General features: G+C 41.0%; 1 protein-coding gene across 11 annotated transcripts in view; it reads right to left on the bottom strand.

Annotated features, from left to right (window-relative positions):
- STK32B (serine/threonine kinase 32B) overlaps window positions 1–22,263 on the bottom strand; it is a 404,839-nt gene that overhangs the window by 349,735 nt on the left and 32,841 nt on the right. Inside the window, exon 1 of one of the 11 annotated variants that reach the window (XM_042936924.1) lies at window positions 17,268–17,287. The exons of 9 other annotated variants lie outside the window; for them this stretch is intronic. The gene's annotated coding sequence lies outside the window, so the exon portion shown is untranslated. Of the gene's footprint in view, window positions 1–5,448; window positions 5,514–17,267; window positions 17,288–22,263 lie in introns of those variants that run through there. One more of the 11 variants, XM_042936923.1, reaches the window with a different exon arrangement.

Below are 22,263 nucleotides of genomic sequence, written 5' to 3'. Positions count from 1 at the left end.
TCATGATCTCCCAGTTTGTGGGTTCAAGCCCCATGTCAGGCTCTGTGCTGACAGCTCGGTGCCTGGAGCCTGCTTCGGGTTCTGTCTCTCTCTCTCTCTCTCTCTCTCTCAAAAAATAAATAAACATTAAAAAAAGGTCTTAATGCCTTTGGATTCTGTCATTTTTGGTGCATATTCCTTTCTCCTTCACTGGCTGACAGAACGTCTTTGTGTTCCCTCCTCTCCTCCACACATTGGATCAGGCACAGTCCCCTCCATCCAAGACAGGTACTGAATGACAACAACAACTAACATGTTTCCAGCTCGCTCTCTCTGTGCCAGGGACTCTGCTACGAGTTTTGCACGGAATGGATCATCTAATTCTCATGACAACCTCGCAAGTTAAATACAACCAGCTGTGTTCTACAGGTGAGAAAACTGAGTCACGGTGACTTTCAGTAACTTGCCCAGAGTCATGCAAAGCGGTGGGGCGACTATACTGGCAGAGGGCAGGGATGCGTCTGCCCTGTCTACCCCTTCCCTCTGGGCTTAGATACTGTCTGTGGCACAGCAGGAACTCCAGCATTAACACGGCCAATGTGCTTTTTATTTTTTTTTTAATTTTTTTTTTTTTGCATTTATTTAATTTTGAGAGACAGAGAGAGACAGCGGGAGCAGGGGAGGGGCAGAAAGAGAGGGAGACACAGAATCCGAAGCAGGCTCCATCCAGGCTCTGAGCTGTCAGCACAGAGCCGGATGTGGGGCTCGAACCCATGAACCGTGAGATCATGACCTGAGCCGAAGTCGGATGCTGGCCCGACTGATCTTTCTCTTTTTTTTTTGTTTTTAATTTTTTTTTTTTTTTTGGCCATGTGCTTTTTAGTGTTAGAAGCAGAACACTCACGATAATAAAAAGGGACACTGCATTGAGGGGACACTGGAAAAACAGTGCAGCTCTGGGCACACTGGGACTAAGTAAAGTAAGGTTACTTTATCAACAAGTATCTGTCAAATGAAATGAACTCGGACCTGTCCTACTTGAGGGTATAGAGCTTAATCACCACATAGCACTTAGCAAGATGGATTTGCAAACACATGGGGCTTTTGCTAGAAAAGCCTGCTCCTGGCTTTTCTACAGCAGTTCCCATCAGACAGGAATTTCTGTTGCAATTCTACCATTGCACAGACAGTTATTCAGCTCAAGAGGGTGGAAATGTAAATTAAAGAAAAAAAATTTTTAAAAAAACCTCTCTGAGAAGGCTAAGTCATTATGATCTGTAATTGGGGTACAAGATGGGATAAAATTTGTATTCTATCAGAGATGATGATAAAGGAGTCATTTCTATCGCTCCATTCTTGAAAACAATAACGGAGTTTCCAATGAACGTTCATATCAATAATGGTCTTAATTATTCATTCCCTTTTTGTGAGCCAAATGCCTTTTCTTTCGGCATACACAAAAGAGGGAATTTTAGTTTCTTTCTTTCTTCATTCTCTTCCTTCTTTCCTCCCTCCCCGCCCCCCACCTTTCAGAGAAACAACATGAATACATAAAGTCCGGAATCCGTGCACCGGATCCCCTGCTGCGGAAAGGTGCAGACCCTCCTGGGAAGCCACGGGGCATGCCCCGAATCTTCCTGGCATGACAGCATCTCAGGATTGAGAGGAATCTCATCCTCTTGCACCCGTGTTCCTGCATTGCTGCCTCTCTGATCAGTGGCCATTCTGGGTTGGACACTTCCTGTGGCCCATGCCAGCTGTCCTTCCAGCTCTCCAGAGGATGCTTAGCTCCGCTCGTGTAATTTGGACCTCGGTAGCAAGAACCCAGGGACCACTGGCTGTACCGGCCTTGTCACTTCACAACTGTGTGGCCTTGTGCAAATAACTCAACCTCTCTGTGCCTCACCTCAGAGGACACACATGGAAACCCTCTGACTTCTCTTTGGACTATTCAGTGGTTTTATTTTTTTTTTAATTTTTTAAAATGTTTTTATTTATTTTTGAGACAGAGAGAGACAGAGCACGAGCAGATCTCACAGACCGCGAGATCGTGACCTGAGCCGAAGTCGGACGCTCAACCGACTGAGCCGCCCAGGCGCCCCTCGGTGTTTTCATTTTTAAAAAACTGAATTAGACATTCAATTGTAAGATCCAAACACTTCACATAAAAACCCAGATTCCTGGCTTCTTCAGAAGAGCAACGATCTGGCCACCCTTGACAGTTTCCTCCAGGGGCGACAATGTGCTGGAGCTGGGTGGTGGCCGCCCGCCCCGGCTGGGACAGATGCCTCCAGAAAACAAAGGCACCAACCACCAGAAGGAGGCTCCCCTCATTCCTGTGAGTGCCGTCCCAAGGGCAGCTGAGCTGGGGACTGTGACATACACTCGACCCTCATCCTGTTGGTAGTAGCTGGGTGTCTGGACCAATCCCTTTGTCTGGGATGTTCTCCCAACTAACTTTACTCTTTGAAAGCATAGCCATCCTTCAAGACCATGTTCATGGACTGCCTCCTCCACGCTGCCTTCCTCTATCCCTGTAACCCCCAGATCCAAGGCAGTCTCCCTCTTTTCACTGCCTCTAACTCCTAGACTCAACACTGCTATGCCCCTTTTCACCTCCCACCTAACCGTGAACGAACACACACACACACACACACACACACACACACACACCAGACTACAGGCTTCTGGACAGTACAGGCTCTAATTCATTTGTGTTCCCCAATGTAGCACAATCTGTCAATGGTGGGCAGAATAATGGCTCCCCAAAGATGCCCACATCCTACCTGCTGGAATCTATGAATGTCGCCTTACGAGGCAAAGAGTAATTAATGTAGCAGGTGGAATTGTGGTTGGTAATCGGCTGACATCTGGTTAGGGATATTTTTTCTGGATTATCCGGGCAGGCCCGAGGTAATCACGAGGATCCTAAAATGTACAGAGGGAAGCAGGGAAGTCAGAGTGATGTACCATGAGAGGTCTCAACCGGCCACTGCTGGCTTTGAAAAGAGAACGAAGCCACAAGCCCAGGAATGCAGGCAACTCACAGAAGCTGCAAAAGGCAAGAAACAAGATCCTCCCCTGGAGCCTCCGGAAGGCAGCAGCCTTGCTGACGCTTTAATACCAGCCCAGCGAGACGCGTTCCAGATGCCTGATGACCAGAACTACTGGAAAATTAATTCGTGTTGCTTTAAGTCAGTGGTGATGGTAATTTGTTAGGGCAGCAATAGGAACCTGATACACCCACTTTCCACACACGGTAGGTGCTCAATATACGCCTACAGATGCTGAATCTGACAGCATCTTCTTCCCCTGGGTCCCAGAATCCCACAAAGACAAGGATGCTTTGGCCCTCACCCCACACTGTTGACTCACCAGGGCACACAAGTGAACTAATGAGAAACCTACTCGGAACAGAGGGAGCAGCCAGAAAACAGGAGGAGTGTGTGCAATGTGGCTTCAGAAGATGGGGGCTAGAATCTTGGCCCATCACGTCATACCTATGGTAACCTCAGGTCGAGTTTCTTCCCTGGTGAGTCTCAGTCTCCTCGCCTGTAAAAGGGGGCCAGCAGCACTCCCTAGAGAATTACTGTGATACGTAGCTGGCACACCCATGAGATTTATTTCAAATGCTTCATACACATGTCCACATACACACCACATACTCATTGTAAACTCCTAGGATAGCGTTTCAACCCACTCTCTGCTGCTGACAGTGGGTTCTGTAACCAGGGCAATATTTCTGCCTCTCAACCAAGACGTGCTCGAGTGGTGGATTAGCCCTGGGGCTGTACTTATTCCATGGGTCCTTCTGTTACATGAGTAATACCTGGAGATCTTAACGCCCTGACTCTTGTCCTACACTACTGTGACGAAAACAACTCTCTGCTCTAAGTCACTGACTTGAACACCCATTGTACCCATCGCCATGCACACCTTTTGCACTGCAACTTTTTGGCTCCTCCCATGAAGGGATGGAACCCATCTGCCCCCTCCTTGCATCTGAGAGGGCTTGAAGATTTGATTTAGCCAATGAAATGTGGTGATAATCATAGTGTGCCCCTCACCAGGCTGGGCCAAGAGGCCTTATATAACAAAGCCCCTTCTCCTGGGACCTTGCATGATCTATGAACAAACACAGGCTAGCCAGTTGACAGATGAGAGACCGTGTAAAATAGATTATTCACCCCAGCCAAGGCCATCCCAGACCAGCCACTGTCTAGCTGAGCCTCCAGCTGAATGCAGACACCTGCGTGAACCCACACAAAATGAGCTGAGCCTAGTCCAAATCAGCAAGAATGACCAGCCAACTTGCAGATTCTTACGCAATGATAAAAGTTTATTGTGAAAAGCCCCTGAGTTTCGGGGAGGTTTGTTATGCAGCAATAGCTAACTGATACACATTGCTTTCTTACTCATTAGTGACTAGAGAAGCATCTAAATCGCATATCCAGATGACTAATGACTGAGTGACTGGGTGCCACTGGCATACGAACCTTTAAAGCCTTTAGAAGCTATAAAAACTACTCCTCTGAAAAGAATCTGATCAGAATCAACCACGTTAGAGACGAAAATTCACGTATCGCTTCATGAAAATAGGCCCAGCTCCCAGATTCCCCTTCTACCTGTACTTTAGTGCCTGGAGTCTGGAGCATCGGTGACAAAAACAGGATTGGCAGGAACAGGGGGTGCCTGGGAAGACCCTAACAGTCCACTGGGGGGCAGTCGGAGATTCTTCCTTTGTGGATATGACGAATTCCCACCGAAACGGCCCCCTTCTAGGTGGAGCTAATGTGTCTTCTTGAGCAAGGGAGGAGTCGGACGGTACCATTTAAATTCTACAAACGCGGCAAGTGATGTCATCAACAAGTCAGAATAGCAAGTCCTGCAACCTTCCCTGGATCTTTCTGCCCACAGACAAGCTGACTCATCAATAATTCATGGCAAACTGCCTTTCTGATAAATCCAAAAACTAACCGAAAGGCTACTGTACCCCGGGAAGAAGCGACACCACAATCACTGAAACAGGCAGGGAGATCTGAGACATCCTCTTCCCAGAATGCCTCCCCCTCCCCCACGGCGCCACAGGATCAGGGAGACCACCTAGCTCCCAGTTTCTTCCATGGGAGGGTTGACTCACATATCCAGCGCCCCAACTTTTTCAAGGCGGGGGTGGGAGGGGGTCCCTGGAGAACTGGCTTTTGTCTTTCCAGTCTTGAATACCACTCTGGCAAGTCTAGCCACCTGACGGAAAATAAAGGTAATGGTTTGGGCTGGTAGATACCAGAGACCCACTCCTCTGCTCAGCACAGAGTGTGCAAACAGAGCATCCCATCTCTCTGCTTCCTCCTGGGGAGAGAAACAATTGATGTGTGCATTAAATGCACCAACTTCTCCAGGGGTCCCCAAAGAACAGGCATCTGACCTTCCAGTCTTGAAGCCCTGACAGGTCTGGTATAGTGTAGTTACCCAGGAACAGAGTCGGTGGTTTGGACTGGTAAACATCTCCCGGCTCAACAAGACCAACTGGACAAAAGCCACAGCTGCAAGCTTCTCCCTGTCCAGGGAAAGAATGGGTAGAAACCCCCAGATTATCTGGCTAGGCTGATTGGTGAAGTCTCCTACCCGTATGAGGCCAGTCGGTAAATACTGGGAGAGTTGCCTGCTTTGTGTAATGCACAGACACCAACAGAGAGTCAAGGAAAATAAAGAATCAGGCAAAGATGTTCCACATAAAGTAGCAAGATAAACCTCCAGAATCTGACCATAATGAGGCAGAGTTAGATGATTTATCTGACAGAGAAGTCAGACTAATTGTCATAAATATATTCACCACGGTCAAGATAATAGCATATGCACAATGTGAGAATTTTAACAAAGAGACAGAAAATATTTTTTTTAAATACCAAACAGAAATCACGGAGCTGAAGGACACAGTAACTTACCTGAAAATTCACCCGAGGGGTACAGCTTTAATTAGATAAAGCCGAAGAAAGGAGCAGTGAATTCAAAGACAGGTCATTGGAAATAATTCAATCAGAGAAGCAAAAAAGAAAAGGAGTATGTATTAATAAAGCCTTAGGGATTTATTCTTGTCATTTTTTGTTCTTTTTTTTATAACTTTTTTTATTTGAGAGAGAGAGCATGTATGCACAAGGTGGGGGAGGGACAGGAAGAGAAGCGGACAGAGGGTCTGAAGCGGGCTACATGCTGACAGCACAGAACCTGATGCAGGGCTCGAACTCACAAACCACAAGATCATGACGTGAGCTGAAGTTAGATGCTTAACCAACTGAGCCACCCAGGAGCCACCCAGGCTCCCCAAGCTTTACAGACTCTTAAGATAACCTCAAATGAGTAATGTATGCATTACAGGAATCCCAGAAGGAAGAAAGAAAGGGCCGGAAAGATTATTTAAGGAAACAATGGCTGAAAACTCGCTAAGATTTCTCTCTGGGGGAAAGAAATGAACATCCAGATCTAAGAAGCCCAAAAGATAACACATAAGAGGAACCCAAAGAAATCTACACTGAGACACATTATAATCCAATTGTCAAAAGTCAACGATAAAGAGACCATGTTGAAAGAAGCAAGAGAAACGTGACTCGTCATGTACAAGGGGATTCCCATAAAACAGTCAGCAGACTTTTTGGCAAAAACGTTGCAGGTCAGAAGGGAGTGGCAGGGTATATTCAAAGTGTCCAAAGGAAAGAAACCATTCCAACCAAAAGTACTATAAATTGTCCTTCAAAAATTAAGGAAAGATAAATACTTTCCCCCCAAAAAACAGAAGCTAAGGAGGTTCATCACCAGTGGAACTACCTTACAGAAAATACTAATGTCTTTTGTCCTTCAAGATAAAACAAAAGGACACTTAAGAGTGCACCATGGCATGAGAAAATATGAACCTTGTCGGTAGAGGTAAATACATAGACATATACATAGACATATACAGATGAGTGCACTACGACACAGCGGTGAGTAAATCACTTCTCATTCCAGTACAATAGTTAAAAGACAAAAGTATTAAAGACAACTATAATGAAAAAACATCTTAAAAGGTAAACAGTATGAAGAGATACAGACTGTGACCACAATAACATAAAGCATGGAGAGGGATAAATTAAAGTATAGCATTTTTGATGTGCACTTGAGCTTAAGTCGTTTGCTTATAACGCTGTTGTAATTGTGAAATAGTTTGTCTGGTCCCCAGGGTAACTACATCACACACAAATACCTACAGAAGTTACACAACAGATAAGGAGAATCAAAGCAGATCAATGCAAAAAAATCAACACAACACAAAGGAAGACAGCAAGAGAGGAAGACAGGTAAATGAATTGCCAGACTGACAGAAAACCAACAAACTTTCAATAATAAATACTTTCCTATCAATAGGTATTTTAAGTGTAAATAGATTAAACTCACCAATCAAAAGATACACAGGAGCTGAATGATTTTTTAAATTTTTTAGTTTAAATTTTAGTTACCCTACAGTAGAGTATTGGTTTCAGGAGTAGAATTCAGTGATTCGTCACTTACATACAACACCCACTCACTGCTCATCACAAGTGTCCTCCTTAATGCCCCCCACCCATCTAGCCCATCCCCCACCCATCTCCCTCCATCAACCCTCAGTTTGTTCTCTCTTGTTAAGAGTCTCTTGTGGTTTGTTTCCCTCTCCTTATTACCCCCCTTCCCCTATGTTCATCTGTTTTGTTCTTAAATTCCACGTATGAGTGAAATCATATGGTATTTGTCTTTCTCTGACCTATTTCAGTTAGAATAATTAAAAAAAAACACAATTATATGCTGCCTATAGGAAACTCACTTTACACTTAAGGACACATTTAGGCTAAAAGTGAAGAAATGGGTAAATATATTCCATATAAAAGATAACCAGAAGAAATCAGGAGTGGCTGTGCTTAGACAAAATGAACTTTAAGTCAAAGACTGTCACAAAAGATAAAGATTAAACACTATACAATGATAAAACAGTCCATCCACAAGGAAAACACAATTATAAATATATACACACCCAACATCAGAGCACCTAAACACGGAAAGCAAACATTGGCAGAAGTGAAGAAAGAAATAGGCAGCCGTCTAATAATTGTAGGAGACTCCAACACTCCACTTTCAATTATGGACAGAAAATTGAGACCAAAGAGCATTAAGGAAATAGAAGACTCGAGTAACACTGTAGACAAATGGACCTACCAGACATAAACTGAATGTTCTACCCAGCGGCAGCAGAATACAGATTCTTTCCAAGCACACAGAGAACTTTCTCCAGGATAGATCCCATGTTAAGTCATAAAACAAGTCCTAACGAATTTAAGAAGACTGAAAGCATATTAAGTATTTTTTCTGACAAAAATGGAAAACTAGAAATTAATAGCAGAAGGAAAGCTGGAAAATTCACCAGTCTGTGGATATTAAACAATATATTTGTGAGCAATCACTGGGTTAAAGAAGAAATCAAAAAGGAAATTAGAAAATACCTCGAGACAAATATGAAAATATATCAAAACTTATGGGAGGCAGCAAAAGTAGTACTAAGACTGAGGTTCATAGTAATAAGCACCTACATTAAAAAGGAAGAAAACTCTGAAGTAAAAACCTAATTTTACATCTCAAGTTGCAAGACAAAGAAGAATAAATGAAGCCCAAATTTAAGAGAAGGAAGGAAACAACAAATATTACAGCAGAAATAAATGAAATTAAGCATAGATCAAAACAGGAAAAAAAACAATGAAACTAAAATTGGTTTTTTGAAAACATAAACAAAATTGGCAAACCTTTAGCTACACTAAGTATGAAAAAAGAGAGAAGTGTCAGATTAAAAACCCACAAATGAGGGGCGCCTGGGTGGCTCAGTCGGTTAAGCGTCCGACTTTGGCTCAGGTCACGATCTCGTGGTCCGTGAGTTCGAGCCCCGCGTCGGGCTCTGTGCTGACAGCTCAGAGCCTGGAGCCTGCTTCCGATTCTGTGTCTCCCTCTCTCTGACCCTCCCCTGTTCTTGCTCTGTCTCTCCCTGTCTCAAAAATAAAAAAATAAACATTAAAAAAAAATTAAAAAAACAAAACAAACCACAAATGAAAGAAGAGACATAACACCTTATGCCACAGAAATAAAAAGATCGTAAGAGACCAGCAGGAATAATCATACATCAACAAACTGGATAAACTTAGAAGACAGGGATAAATTTCTGGTAACATACAACCTACCAAGAGTAAGTCATGAAAAAATAGAAAATCGACAGAATCTATAACTAATATGGAGACTGAATCAATAATCAAAACCTCCAAACAAAGAAAAGCCCAGGACCAGATGATTTCAATGGTCAATTCCTTTTTTTTTATTTTTTGAATTTTTTTTTTTTTTTGAGAGAGAGAGAGAGAGACAGCACAAGTGCTGTGAGCCAGAGAGAGAGGGAGACACAGAATTTGAAGCAGGCTCCAGGCTCTGAGCTGTTGAGACAGAGCCTAATGTGGGGCTTGAACCCATGAGCCGTGAGATCATGACTTGAGCTAAGTTGGACCCTTAACCTACTGAGCCATGCCCCTCAATGGTCAATTCTACCAAGCATTTAAAGAACAATTAACACCAATCCTTCTCAAAATCTTCAAAAAAGCTGAAATGGAAGAAACACTTCCAAATTCATTTTATGAGTCATGCATTACCCTGATACCATAGCCAGACAAAGACACCACAAGAAAACTCCAGGCCAATATCCCTGACGAATATGGATGAAAAAATCCTCAACAAAACACTATAGCACAGTAAATACAACAGCACAATAAAGGGATCATACACCATGACCAAGTGGTTTTATTTCTGAGACATAAGAATTGATTAACATAAACAAATCAACTACTGTGATACTTCAGATTAACAGAATGAGAGATAAAAATCACATGATATCTCAATAGATGGAGAAAAAGCATCTGACAATATTCAACACTCTTTCATAATAAACGCTCTGATAAACAAACTAGGAACAGAAGTAAACTACCTCAATGTAATAAAAGTCATACATGACAAGCCTACAGCTAACATCATCCTCATAATATTCAGTAGGTATTATGCTAAGTGAAATAAGTCAGACAGAGAAAGACAAGTATCGTATGATTTCACTTATATGTGGAATCTAAAAAACAAAACAAAACAAACAAAAGCAGAAACAGACCAATAAATACAGAGAACAAACTCATGGTTGCCACAGGTGGGTGACAGGCAAAAAGGAGTGAAGGAGAGTGAGAAGCATAGGTTTCCAGTTATGGAATAAATAACTCATGAGGATGAAAGATACAGCATAGAGAATATAGTCGATGGTATTATAATAGCATTGTATGATGACAGATAGTAGCTATACCTGTAAACGTAGCATAATATATAAAGTTGAATTACTATGTTGTACACATGAAACACTGTGTGACAACTATACTTCAATAAAAGATACATACATACATAAAGCGGGGGGTGGGGGGTACTGAAAGCTTTTTCTCTAAGATCAAGAGCAAGGCAAAGATACCCCCCATCACCACTTGTATTCAACAGAGTAGTGGTGATTCTAGACAAAGCAATTAGGCAAGAAAAAGAAATAAAAAGCATCAAAACTGAAAAAAAAGAAAACTGTCCCTGTTTGCAGATGACATGCTCTTAAATATATCTAAAAAAAAAACGAAGTTTTACAGATTTTAAGTTTTGTAAACTACAGTTTTATGGTTATATAGTAAAAATAACCTTTAGAACTAATAAATCCAGTACAGTTAAAGAATACAAAATCAATATACAAGAATCGGTTGTGATTCTATACCCTAATAATGAACTATCTGAAAAGGAAATTCGAGAAATAATCCCATTTACAACAGTACCAAAACGAATAAAATATTTAGGATAAAATTAACTAAGAAGGTGGAAGACTTGTATCCTGAAAACTACAAAACACGGAATGAAAGAAATAGAACACGATACAAATGGAAAAGCATCTGTTTCATGGATTGGTAGACATTATTATCAAAATGTCCTTACTATCTAAAGCAATCTACAGACTCCATAAAATTCCTAGGAAAATCCCACTGGCAGTTTTTACAATTTTAATATTCATATGAAATAATTTTAGAAAAAACAATTTTAATATTCATATGAAACCACAAACAGCCAAATCAATCTCGAGAAATAAGAACAAAGCTAGAATTTACTAGCATAAAGACAGACATAAAGACGATAGAACAGAATAGAGAACCCAGAAGTAATTCCATACATATGATCCACTGATCTTTGACAAGGACAAGAGTACACATCTATGATATCTCAATAGATGGAGATTGGAAAAGGATAGTCTCTTAAAAAAATTATGTTAGGAAAACTAGATATTTATATGGAAAAGAATGGAATTGGACCTTTATCTTACACCATACACAAAAATCAACTCAAAAGGGATTGTAGACATAAACATAAAACTCATAGATTGTAGAAGAAAACATAGGGGAAAACTTCTTAACAGCAATCTTTAAGATGATATGTTGGATATGGCACCAAAAGCACAGGCAACAAAAGTAAGAATAAACAATTGGGAGTACATTAAAAATAAAAAGCTTCTGCACAGCAAATAATCAACAAAGTGAAAAGGGAGAACCCACAGAATGGGAGAAAATATCACAAACTATATATTTTTGATAAGGGGCTCGTCTCCAAAATATATAAGGAGTTTCTACAACTCAATCGTTTAAAAAAAAAACTCTAATAACCCAATTTTATTTCTTTTTTAAAGTTTTTTACTGTTTATTTTTGAGAGACAGAGAGAGAAAGAGAGAGACAGACAGACAGAGTGTGAGCAAAGGAGGGGCAGAGAGAAAGGGAGACAGAATCTGAAACAGGCTCCAGGCTCTGAGCTGTCAGCACAGAGTCCGACACGGGGCTCAAACTCACGAGCCGTGAGATCATGACCTGAGCCAAAGTCAGACACTTAACCAACTGAGCCACCGAGGCGCCCCCCTAATAACCCTATTATCAAATGGGCAAAGGACTTGAGTAGGCATTTCTCCATAGAAGGCATACAAATGTCCACAAGATATAGGAAAAAATACTCAACATCACTAAACATGAGGTAAATGCAAACCAAAACTACAACGGGATACCATTTCACAACTGTCACTATGGCCGTTACACTAAAGCAAAAAACAAGACTGGTGATGAGTCGGAGAAATTTCAACCTCTGGCCACTGCTGGTAGGAACGCAGAACAGCATAGCTGCTATGGAAAACAGTATGGAGGTTCCTCAAAAAGTTGAAACCAGAATTACCATATGACCCAGCAATCCCACCGCTGGGCACTGATCCAAAAGAATTGAAAGCAGAATCGCAAAGAGATGTTAACACTCTCCTGTTCACTGCAACACTATTCACAGTAGCCAAGAGGCAGTAACAACATAAATGTGTACCAAGTGATGAATGAGGAACTAAAATGTAGTATATAAGTACAATGGAATACTATTCAGACTTTTTTTTCTGCAAATTCTTATTTAAATTCCAGTTGGTGAACATGTATTATAATATTAGTTTCAGGTGGATCATCACTTCCATACAACAGCCGGGGCTGATCACAAGTACACTCCTTGGTCCCCATCACCTCATTCACCCATCCCCCTCACCCACCTCCCTTCTGGCGACATCAGGTTGTTCTCTATAGTTAAGAGTCTGTTTCTTGGTTTGCCTCTCTTTTTTTTTTCACCCCTCTGTGTTCATTTGTTTTTTCTTAAATTCCACACACGAGTGAGATCATAAGGTATTTGTCTTTCTCTGACTTATTTCACCTAGCATCATACTGTCTAGCTCCATCCACATCACTGCAAATGGCAAGACGTCATTCTTTTATGTGTAATATTCCAATATTCCATTATATGTGTGTGTATGTATATATATCATATACCACATCGACCTTGTCCATTCATTAGTCAATGGACGCTTGGGGTCTTTCCATAATTTGACTATTGTGGATAATGCGGCCATAAACATCGGGGTGCATACATCCCTTCGAATCGGTATTTTTGGATTCTTGGGGTAAATACCTAGTAGTGCAATCGCTGGATCACAGGGTAGTTCTATTTTTAACTTTTTGAGGAACCTCCATTCTGTTTTCCAGAGGGGCTGCACCAGTTTGCATTCCCACCAACAGTTACACTGTATGAGTTCCCCTTTCTCCACGTCCTTGTCAACGTTTATTGTTTCCTGTGTTGTTGATTTCAGCCATTCTGAGCGGTATGAGGTGGTATCTCATTGTGGTTTTGATGGGAATTTCCCTGATGATGAGTGATACTGAGCATCTTTTCAGGTGCCTGTTGGCCACCTGTACATCTTCTCCAGAAAAACGTCTATTCATGTCTTCTGTCCATTTTTTAACTGGATTATTTGTTTTGGCAGTGTTGAGTGGTATGTGTTCTTTATGTATTTTGGATACTAACCTTTAAAAAAAAAAAGGAAATTCTGTAATATGTGACAGTCTGGATAAACCTTGAGGACAGTATGCTAAGTGAATCACGCCAGTCATAAAAAGATAGATCCTGACTGATTTGACTTACAAGGTATCTAAAATTGTCAAATCCACAGACTCAAAGAGTAGACTGAATGGTGGTTGCCAGGGGCTGGGAGAGGAGAGAAACGGGGAGATATAATCGAGGGGCATAAAATTTATTTATGGCAGAAGAATAAACTCTGGGGTTCTTTATGCAACATTGAACCTAGAGTCACCAGTAGTATATTATACACTTAAAAATTTGTTTAAAATTTAGCTCTCATGTGAAGTGTTATCACAACAACAAAATTAAATACACGTATGCATGCATACATACATACGTACGTATATGAGTATAACAAACAAGAAGCAACATTTGTGCCATTTTTATGGGTTATGCTTTGAAGTATATCATTCATTCATTCAACAAACATTGATGGAGTGTGACCACATCCACTTAAGGCAGAAACCAGGCAGCCTTCCCCAGTTAGCGACACAATGGTTTTCATGTTCCCTTTTCCCACAATAAAAGTACCATTGGGTAAGAAAGCCAGTTGGATTAACTAAGATTTCATATACATAAAGCACAGTCTGGATAAGAAGAAAACACAGGGTTTTAGAATTGAAACAATGGAGGTTCAAATCTCAGCTCTGCCACTTACGAGGTGGGTAAATTCCTTATTTTCTCAGCTTCAACTTCACCTTCTATAGAGTGGGAATAAAAACACCTTGCAGGGCCACCGTGATGGTTAAATGAGCGTCCACACGCAATGTGCCTGGCGCTTAGCAGGAGCTCAATAAATGTTAGTCCTTCCCCCTTCACAAACCACTAACATTGTGGAAGTAATTTTAGGTGCCACGAGTGTTCATATTTGCTATTTTCCTGCCCATTGGCAGTCACCCAGGCTTTTTACACAGTGGCCCAGAAGCGGCCATCTCCAAAGGGGTCGGAGTCTTGACCATGGGCTGACACATGTACTCTACCCTCCCTCTTCCCACAGTGTCAGATAAACCACAGGGGGCTCCCAACTGGCTTCTGCAGGTGCCAAAGATGCCAAGTTTCCAAAAGCTACGACACAATAAAACACCACTCAGGCCTATAGCTTGATTTAAAAAAATAAAATAAAATAAGGCACTCCTCAAATTCAAAGTGAAAAATCTAAAAATAAAGCAGCCCCTTCAACAGATCCGGGGTGAGATGGGGGAGTCTAATTGAGCAGGATGTGTGCCGTGACGGTGTGGATGTTTTATCTTTATTGTCAAAATGCCATCTGGAGTGAGGGAAACCCGCAGATCAATTTTCTTGGATAACGTGGTCACTCTCAACGGTGGGTGTGCAGAAATGCGGATCACCTGCTGGTTCCTCCAGCATCACAAACAGCTAACCATGCTGAGAGAGGAGAGGAGATCTTATTCTTATTTTTACAGGAAAGTACAAAAATTCAAAAGTGCAAAGACAGTACTTTCCATCCTTCAAACCAGCCATGTGAAAATTCTTGAAGAGTATTGTAGTATAGATCCAAAGGTCTAGCTTTTTTAGGAGTATTCTCAGTGAGTTAACGGATTTTTTTTTAACTAACGTGTTATAGAAACTAGTTTCCTACTTAAAAAATTATAGAAAAGTATAGAAAAGATGATGAACATGATTTATGTTTCCACCAAAAGGAAACAAGTGATATAATTCTCGGCAGTCATTTCTTTTTATCAGTGCTTCTCAGTAACCTGCTCTGTCACTTACATCTTAAACATCTCCTGTCAAAATTACCAACAAACAAAGGGGCGCCCAGGTGGCTCAGTTGGTTGAGCGTCTGACTTTGGCTAAGGTCATGATCTCATGGTTCGTGAGTTCAAGCCCCACGTCGGGCTCTGTGCTGACAGCCCAGAGCCTGGAGCCTTCTTTGGATTCTGTGTCTGCCCCTCCTCTGCGCTCTCACTCTCTCTCTCTCTCTCTCTCTCTCTCTCTCAAAAGTAAATAAACGTAAAAAGTTAAAAAAAAAATTACCAACAAACATGACTTTGAGTGATTTAATAGCATTTCATCACAATACGTCCCCTAGCTACTTAACCATTCTAATAAGAATCGGTTACTGAGGGGCGCCTGGGTGGCTCAGTCGGTTAAGCGTCCGACTTCAGCTCAGGTCATGATCTTGCGGTCCGTGAGTTCGAGCCCCGCGTCGGGCTCTGTGCTGACAGCCTGGAGCCTGGAGCCTGCTTCGGATTCTGTGTCTCCCTCTCTCTCTGACCCTCCCCCGCTCATGCTCTGTCTCTCTCGGTCTCAAAAATAAATAAACGTTAAAAAATTAAAAAAATAAAAAAGAATGGGTTACTGAAACATATTATTCATGTTCCCCATCATACATCATGCTGCCACCAAAAAGGATGATGCCTCTTTTACTCACCAATGTTTACCCAAACCAAGTACGGAGGCCTAGAATAATACATACTATCTTAATAAACAAACCCCATTATGTTTTCAGAACGCCGTATCTGTTAATGTTCTTAAAGCCATATAACCTTCAACTTAGCATTAAGTTATAGTTCAAACCCCAGCCTGGCATCTGAGGTCAGGATGATGTTTTCCCAGTGGGCCCTCAGCCACGGCTGCGTGGACCCCAACCACACCACTCACATGCCTTCAGACTGCCCACTCCTGGTGAAAATGCCCCTACTCCTCATTCCCAAAGCCCTCCCCACCCAAGCAAAGCCGGTCTCTGTCAACAAGAGCACCGCCCTGGAGGCCGCGAGACCCAACTTATGTCTGTCTCACCTGCCAAGCAGTGAGCCCCTCCAGGGGGAGCCCAAGCCTCATTTCTGTCTACACTAGAGGCACTAGAAGCTAGTGTGAGTGCAGTAAATGCAGGCCGGATGAAGGAATTAATTGCAAGGCTTGCCCTAAGATTGCACTATTGATTCAGAAATAATTGGGAGCAGAAAATAAATACTATATGGCCGCTGCTGATTTCTTTTCTTTGTTCTGGCCGCATTCATCAGGGTCTCCAGAAAAAGAGAATCTATGAGGTCAATATTCGTATCTATACAAAATTTTATTATAAGGCCTTAGCTCACACAATTATGGAGTTTAAGACGTCTTACAATCTGCTCTCTGTAACCTAGAGACCCGGGAAGGCTGGCAATATAGTGGGAGGGCTTGAGCCCCGCAGAGTTGATGGCATAGGTTCCAGTCTGTGTCTGAAGGCCTGAGCACCTGCAACCCTGAGGCCAGAAGGTTGATGTCCACTCTAGCAGTCAAGCAGAGGGGACAAATCCTACCTTCATCCTCCTGTTCTATTCACGTCCTCCTTGGATTGGATGTTGCCCAAACTACGTAGGGCAGGGCAATGCACGTTACTCACTCCACTGCTGTTAATCTCTTCTGGAAACACCCTCACCAACACACACGCAGAAGTAAATGTTTAAATGTTTAACCAGACACCCAGGCACCCCATGACGAGTCAAGTTGACACATAAAATTAACCATCATGCTCGTCTGATTATTTTTTACAATACTTTTATTGAGATATAGTTCACACAACATAAACTCACCATCTTAAGGTATAGAGTTCATGGAGTACCCTCACAACGTTGTACAACCACACCTCTACATCCAGAGAATCTCAAGACCCCAAAAAGAAACCCCGTACCTGTCAGCAGTCACTCCTGACCTCCCCTCCCCCTGCACAACCCTTTCCCCAATCCCTAGGCAAACACTCAGTACTTTCTGTCTCTATGGATTTGCTAATTCTGGATTATTTAAATAAACGGAATCATACCAGATGTGGTTTCTTGTGACCAATCTGTTTCACTTAGCCCAATGTTTTCAAAGTTTGCCCATGGTGTGGGTCAGTGCTTTGTTCTCATCAAGGCTGGAATAGTATTTCCTCATATGCATAGCCCACATTTTGTCTATCCATTCAGCAGCCGATAAGCATCTGGATGTTTCCACTTTTTGCCTATTAAGAATAATGCTATTATGAACACCCGTGTACACATTTTTCTGTGAACATGTGTTTTCAGTTCTCTTTGGTATATACCTAGGAGTAGAATCGTTGAGTCATACTGTAAGTTTAAGGTTTTGAGGAACGGTCAAACTGTTTTGGATAGCCCCTGCACGATTTTACATCGTGCCAACAATTTACGAGGGCTCCATTTCTCCACACTTTACTGACACTTTTTATTTTCTATTAAAAATATTTAATGTAGGGGGTAGCAAAATGGGTGAAAGGGAGAGGGGGAGACACAGGATTCCAGTTATGGAATGAGTAAGTCACGAGAATAAAAGGCACAGCGCAAGGAATATAGTCAACGATATTGAAACAGCATCGTAAGATGACGGGAGCCCCTACACTTGAGGTGAGTACAGCATATGGTATAAATCTGTCAAATCACTGTGCCGCACATCAGTAAACTAATATATAACATTATGTGTCAACCACTCTCAAATTCTTAAAAAGGAATAATAAATAAATAGCTGAGTGTTTTTTGTTTTTTCAAATTTATTTAATTAAATACAAGTTCATTGACATACAGGGTAGTGTTGGTTTCAGGAGTAGAACCCAGTGATTCATCACTTCCTTACGACACCCAGTGCTCATCCCAACAAGTGCCTTCCTTAATGCCCATCCCCCATCTAGACTATTCCCCCACCCACCTCCCCTCCAGCAATCCTCAGTTTGTTCTCTGTATTTAAGAGTCTCTTATGGTTTGCCTCCGTTTTTATCTTATTTTTCCCTCCCTTCCCGTATTGCCGTCTCTTTCGTTTCTTAAACTCCACATACGAGTGAAATCATATGATACCTGTCTTTCTCTGACTGACTTATTTTGCTTAGCATAATACACTCTAGTTCCATCCACATCGGCACAAATGGCAAGGTTTCGTTCTTCTGGATTGCTGAGTAATACTCCATTGTATATATAAACTACATCGGCTTTATCCATTCGTCAGTTGATGGACATTTGGGCTCTTTCCATACTTTGGCTATTGTTGATAGTGCTGCTATAAACATTGGGGTGCATGTGCCCCTCTGAATCAGCATTTTTGTATCCTTTGGATAAACACCTAGTAGTGCAATTGCTGGGTCGTAGAGTAATTCTATTTTTAGTTTTTTGAGATACCTCCATACTGTTTTCCATAGTGGCTGCACTGATTTGCATTGCCACCAACAGTGCGAAAAGGTTCCCCTTTCTCCGCATCTTCGCCAACATCTGCTGTTTCCAGAGTTGTTAATTTTAGCCGTTCTGACAGTTGTGAGGTGGTATCTCATTGTAGTTTTGATTTGTATTTCCCTGATGATGAGTGATGTTGAACATCTTTTCATGTGCCCGTTGGTCATCTGGATGTCTTCTTTGGAAAAGTGTCTATTCATGTATTTTGACCATTTCTTCACTGGATTATTTGTTTCTCAGGTGTTGCATTTGATAAGCTCTTTATAGATTTTGGATACTAACGCTTCATCTGATATGTCATTTGCAAATATCTTCTCCCATTCCATTGTTGCCTTTCAGTTTTGTTCATTGTTCCCTTTGCTGTGCAGAAGCTTGTTATCTTGATGAGGTCCCAATAGTTCTTTTTTTTCCCCCCTTACCTTCAGAGACATGTCAAGTAAGAAGTTGCTGCAGCTGAGGTCAAAGAGGTTGTTGCCTGCTTTCTCCTCTTAAGGTTTTGATGGTATCCTGTCTCAGATTTAGGTCTTTCATCCATTTTGAATTTATTTTTGTGTATGGTGTAAGAAAGTGGTCCAGTTTCATTCTTCTGCATGTTGCTGTCCAGTTACCCCAGCACCGTTTGTCAAGGATGAGTTGGCCATACATTTGTGGGTCCAGTTCTGGGTCCTCAATTCTATTCCCTTGGTCTATGTGTCTATTTTTGTGTCAATACCATACTGTCTTGATGATACAGTTTTGTAGTACAGGCTAAATCCAGGACTGTGATGCCTCCCACTTTGGTTTTCTTTTCAACATTACTTTGGCTATCTGGGGTCTTTTGTGGTTCCATACAAATTTTAGGGTCGTTTGTTTTACCTCTGAGAAGAATGCCAGTGCAATTTTGATTGGAATTGCATTGAATGTGTAGATTTCTTTGGGTAGTATTGATATTTTAACAATATTTGTTCTTCCAATTCATGAGCATGGAATGCTTTTCCATTTCTTTGCGTCTTCTTCAATTTCTTTCATAACTTTTTCTATAGTTTTACACATACAGATAGTTTACATCTTTGGTTAGGCTTATTCCTAGGTATTTTATGCTTCTTGGTGCAATTATAAATGGGATCCATTTCTTGATTTCTCTTTCTGTTTCTTCACTATTGATGTATAGAAATGCAATCGAGTTCTGTACATTGATTTTATATCCTGCAACTTTGCCGAATTCATGTATCACTTCTAGCAGTTTTTTGGTGCAGCCTTTTGGGTTTTCCATGTAAAGTGAAACCGGCAAATAAGTCAAATTTTCACTTTTCGACACATATGTTTTAAGATCAGTTTCTCCATTTCTGCCAAAGAGGCAACTGGATTTTTGTATACGGGATGCCTTTAACCTGTAGATCGATTTGGTAACTATTACCATCTTAACAATATTGTATACCAATCCGTGAATATAGAACGCCTTTCTATTTACTTAGGTATACTTTAATTTTTTCAACGTTTTGTAGTGTGCAGTATGCCATCTTATACTTCCTCATGTTTATTTATTTTTGAGAGAGAGACGGCGTGTGACCTGGGGAGGGGCAGAGAGGGAGGGAGACGCAGAATCTGAAGCAGGCTCCATCCACGCTCTGAGCTGTCAGCACAGAGCCCAACACGGGGCTCAACTCACAAACCGTGAGATCATGACCTGAGCCGAAGTCGGACGCTCAACCGACTCAGCCACCCAGGCGCCCCTAAATGGAATTGTTTTTTAAAATGCATTTTCGGAATGTTCATTGCTAGTGTACAAAAGCACAAAGGACGTTTTAATATGCATCGTATGGTACCATACAACTTGTACTATACAACTATGCTAAGAGCTTTTTCTGTAGATTCTGTGGAGGTTTCTCTATATAAGATCATGTCATCCACAAACAAAGTTTACATCTTCCTTTCCAATCTGGATGCCATTTATTTACTTGCTTACTTCTTTAATATTTATTTATTTATTTATTTACTTATTTATTTATTTTTGCTTTCCCAAATGCCCTGATCTCCAGAAAATGCTCAACAGAAGCGGTAAGAGCTCAGCGGGTAGATATTGTGACTCTTGATCATGGGGTTGTGAGTTTCAGCCCCACACCGGGCATAGAGATTACTTAAAAATAAAATCTTAATAAGAAAGTGATAAGAGCAGATATCCTTTTCTGTTCCTAATTTTAGGAGGAAAACGTGTGATCTTTCACCATTAAGTACCATGTTAGCTTTGGTTTTTTATAGATGCCTCTTACCAGGTTGAGGAAGTTCTTTTGTGCTTTTAGTAAGCTGAATGTTTTTTATAATGAGCAAGTATGGGTTTTGGCAAATGATGTTTCCGCGTTTACTGACATGACTGTGAGACATTTTTTCTTTATTCTATTAATATGGCATATTACATTAATTGGTTTTCTTATGTTGAACCAAACTTGTAGTCTTTTAGCAAATTTCACTTGGTTGTCATACATGATTCTTTTTATACAGATTCAGGTTTTAGTATTTTCTTGAGGATTTCTGCATCTATATTCATCAAGAGTTATTAGTCTGTATTTTGCTTTTCTGGTGATGTTTTTGTCTAGCTTTCATATTAGGATATATTGATCCCAAAGAATGAGTTGGGAAGTATTTCCTCCTCTTACATTTTTCAAAGAGTTTGAGAGGACTGTGTAAGTTCTCCTTTAAAGGTTCGGTAGAATTCATCAGTGAAGCTATCTGATCCTTAATTTTTCTTTATTCAAAGATTCTGATTTTTGATTACTACCAAATGCTGTCTGTTATAAGGCTAGCTGGATTTTCTATTTGTTCTTAAGTTAGTTTTATAGTTTGCGTGTTCCCAGGAATTTATCCATTTCACCAAGATTTTCTAATTTGGTGGCATACAATTGTTCATAGTACTGCCCCATAATCCTCTTTCTATAAGGTCATTCCCAGTTTTAGAAATTTGAGTCTTCCCTCTTTTTCTCTTGGTCATTGTAACTAAAGTCTTTACAACTTTATCGATCATTTCAAAGAACAAATTTTTTGTTGATTTTCTCTATTATTTTTCTATCCTCTATTTCACTTATTTCCATTCTGTTTGCTTTGTGTTCAGTTGGCTCCTCTTTGTCTATTTTCTTAGATAGGAAATTTACGCTACTGACTTGAGATCTTTCTTCTTTTTTTATTTTATTAAAAAAATTTTTTTTACATTTATTTATCTTTGAGAGACAGAGAGAGACAGAGCTCAAGTGGGGCAAGGTCAGAGAGAGAAGGAGACGTAGAATCCGAAGCAGGTTCCAGGCTCTGAGCTGTCAGCACAGAGCCCGACGTGGGGCTCAAACTCACAAACCATGAGATCGTGACCTGAGCCGAAGTTGGAGGCTCAACTGACTGAGCCACCCAGGCGCCCCTCTTCTCTTTTTTTAAATATAGGTATTACAGTTCTAAAATTCCATCTGAGCACTGTCTTCACTGCATCCTATAAGTTTTAGTATGTTGGGCTTTCATTTTCATTCATATCAAACTATTTTCCAATGTTCGTTATTTAGGAGTATATTTTTTTATTTTTCTGTATTTGTGAATTCTCCAAATTTCCTCCTTTATTGATTTTTAATTTTATTCTGTTGTGGT

This window comes from Panthera leo, chromosome B1, assembly GCF_018350215.1.
Source record: "Panthera leo isolate Ple1 chromosome B1, P.leo_Ple1_pat1.1, whole genome shotgun sequence".
NCBI classification, from domain to species: domain Eukaryota; kingdom Metazoa; phylum Chordata; class Mammalia; order Carnivora; family Felidae; genus Panthera; species Panthera leo.
The sequence above is the reverse complement of the archived record's forward strand: the minus strand, read 5'-3'. Positions and strand labels throughout refer to the sequence as shown.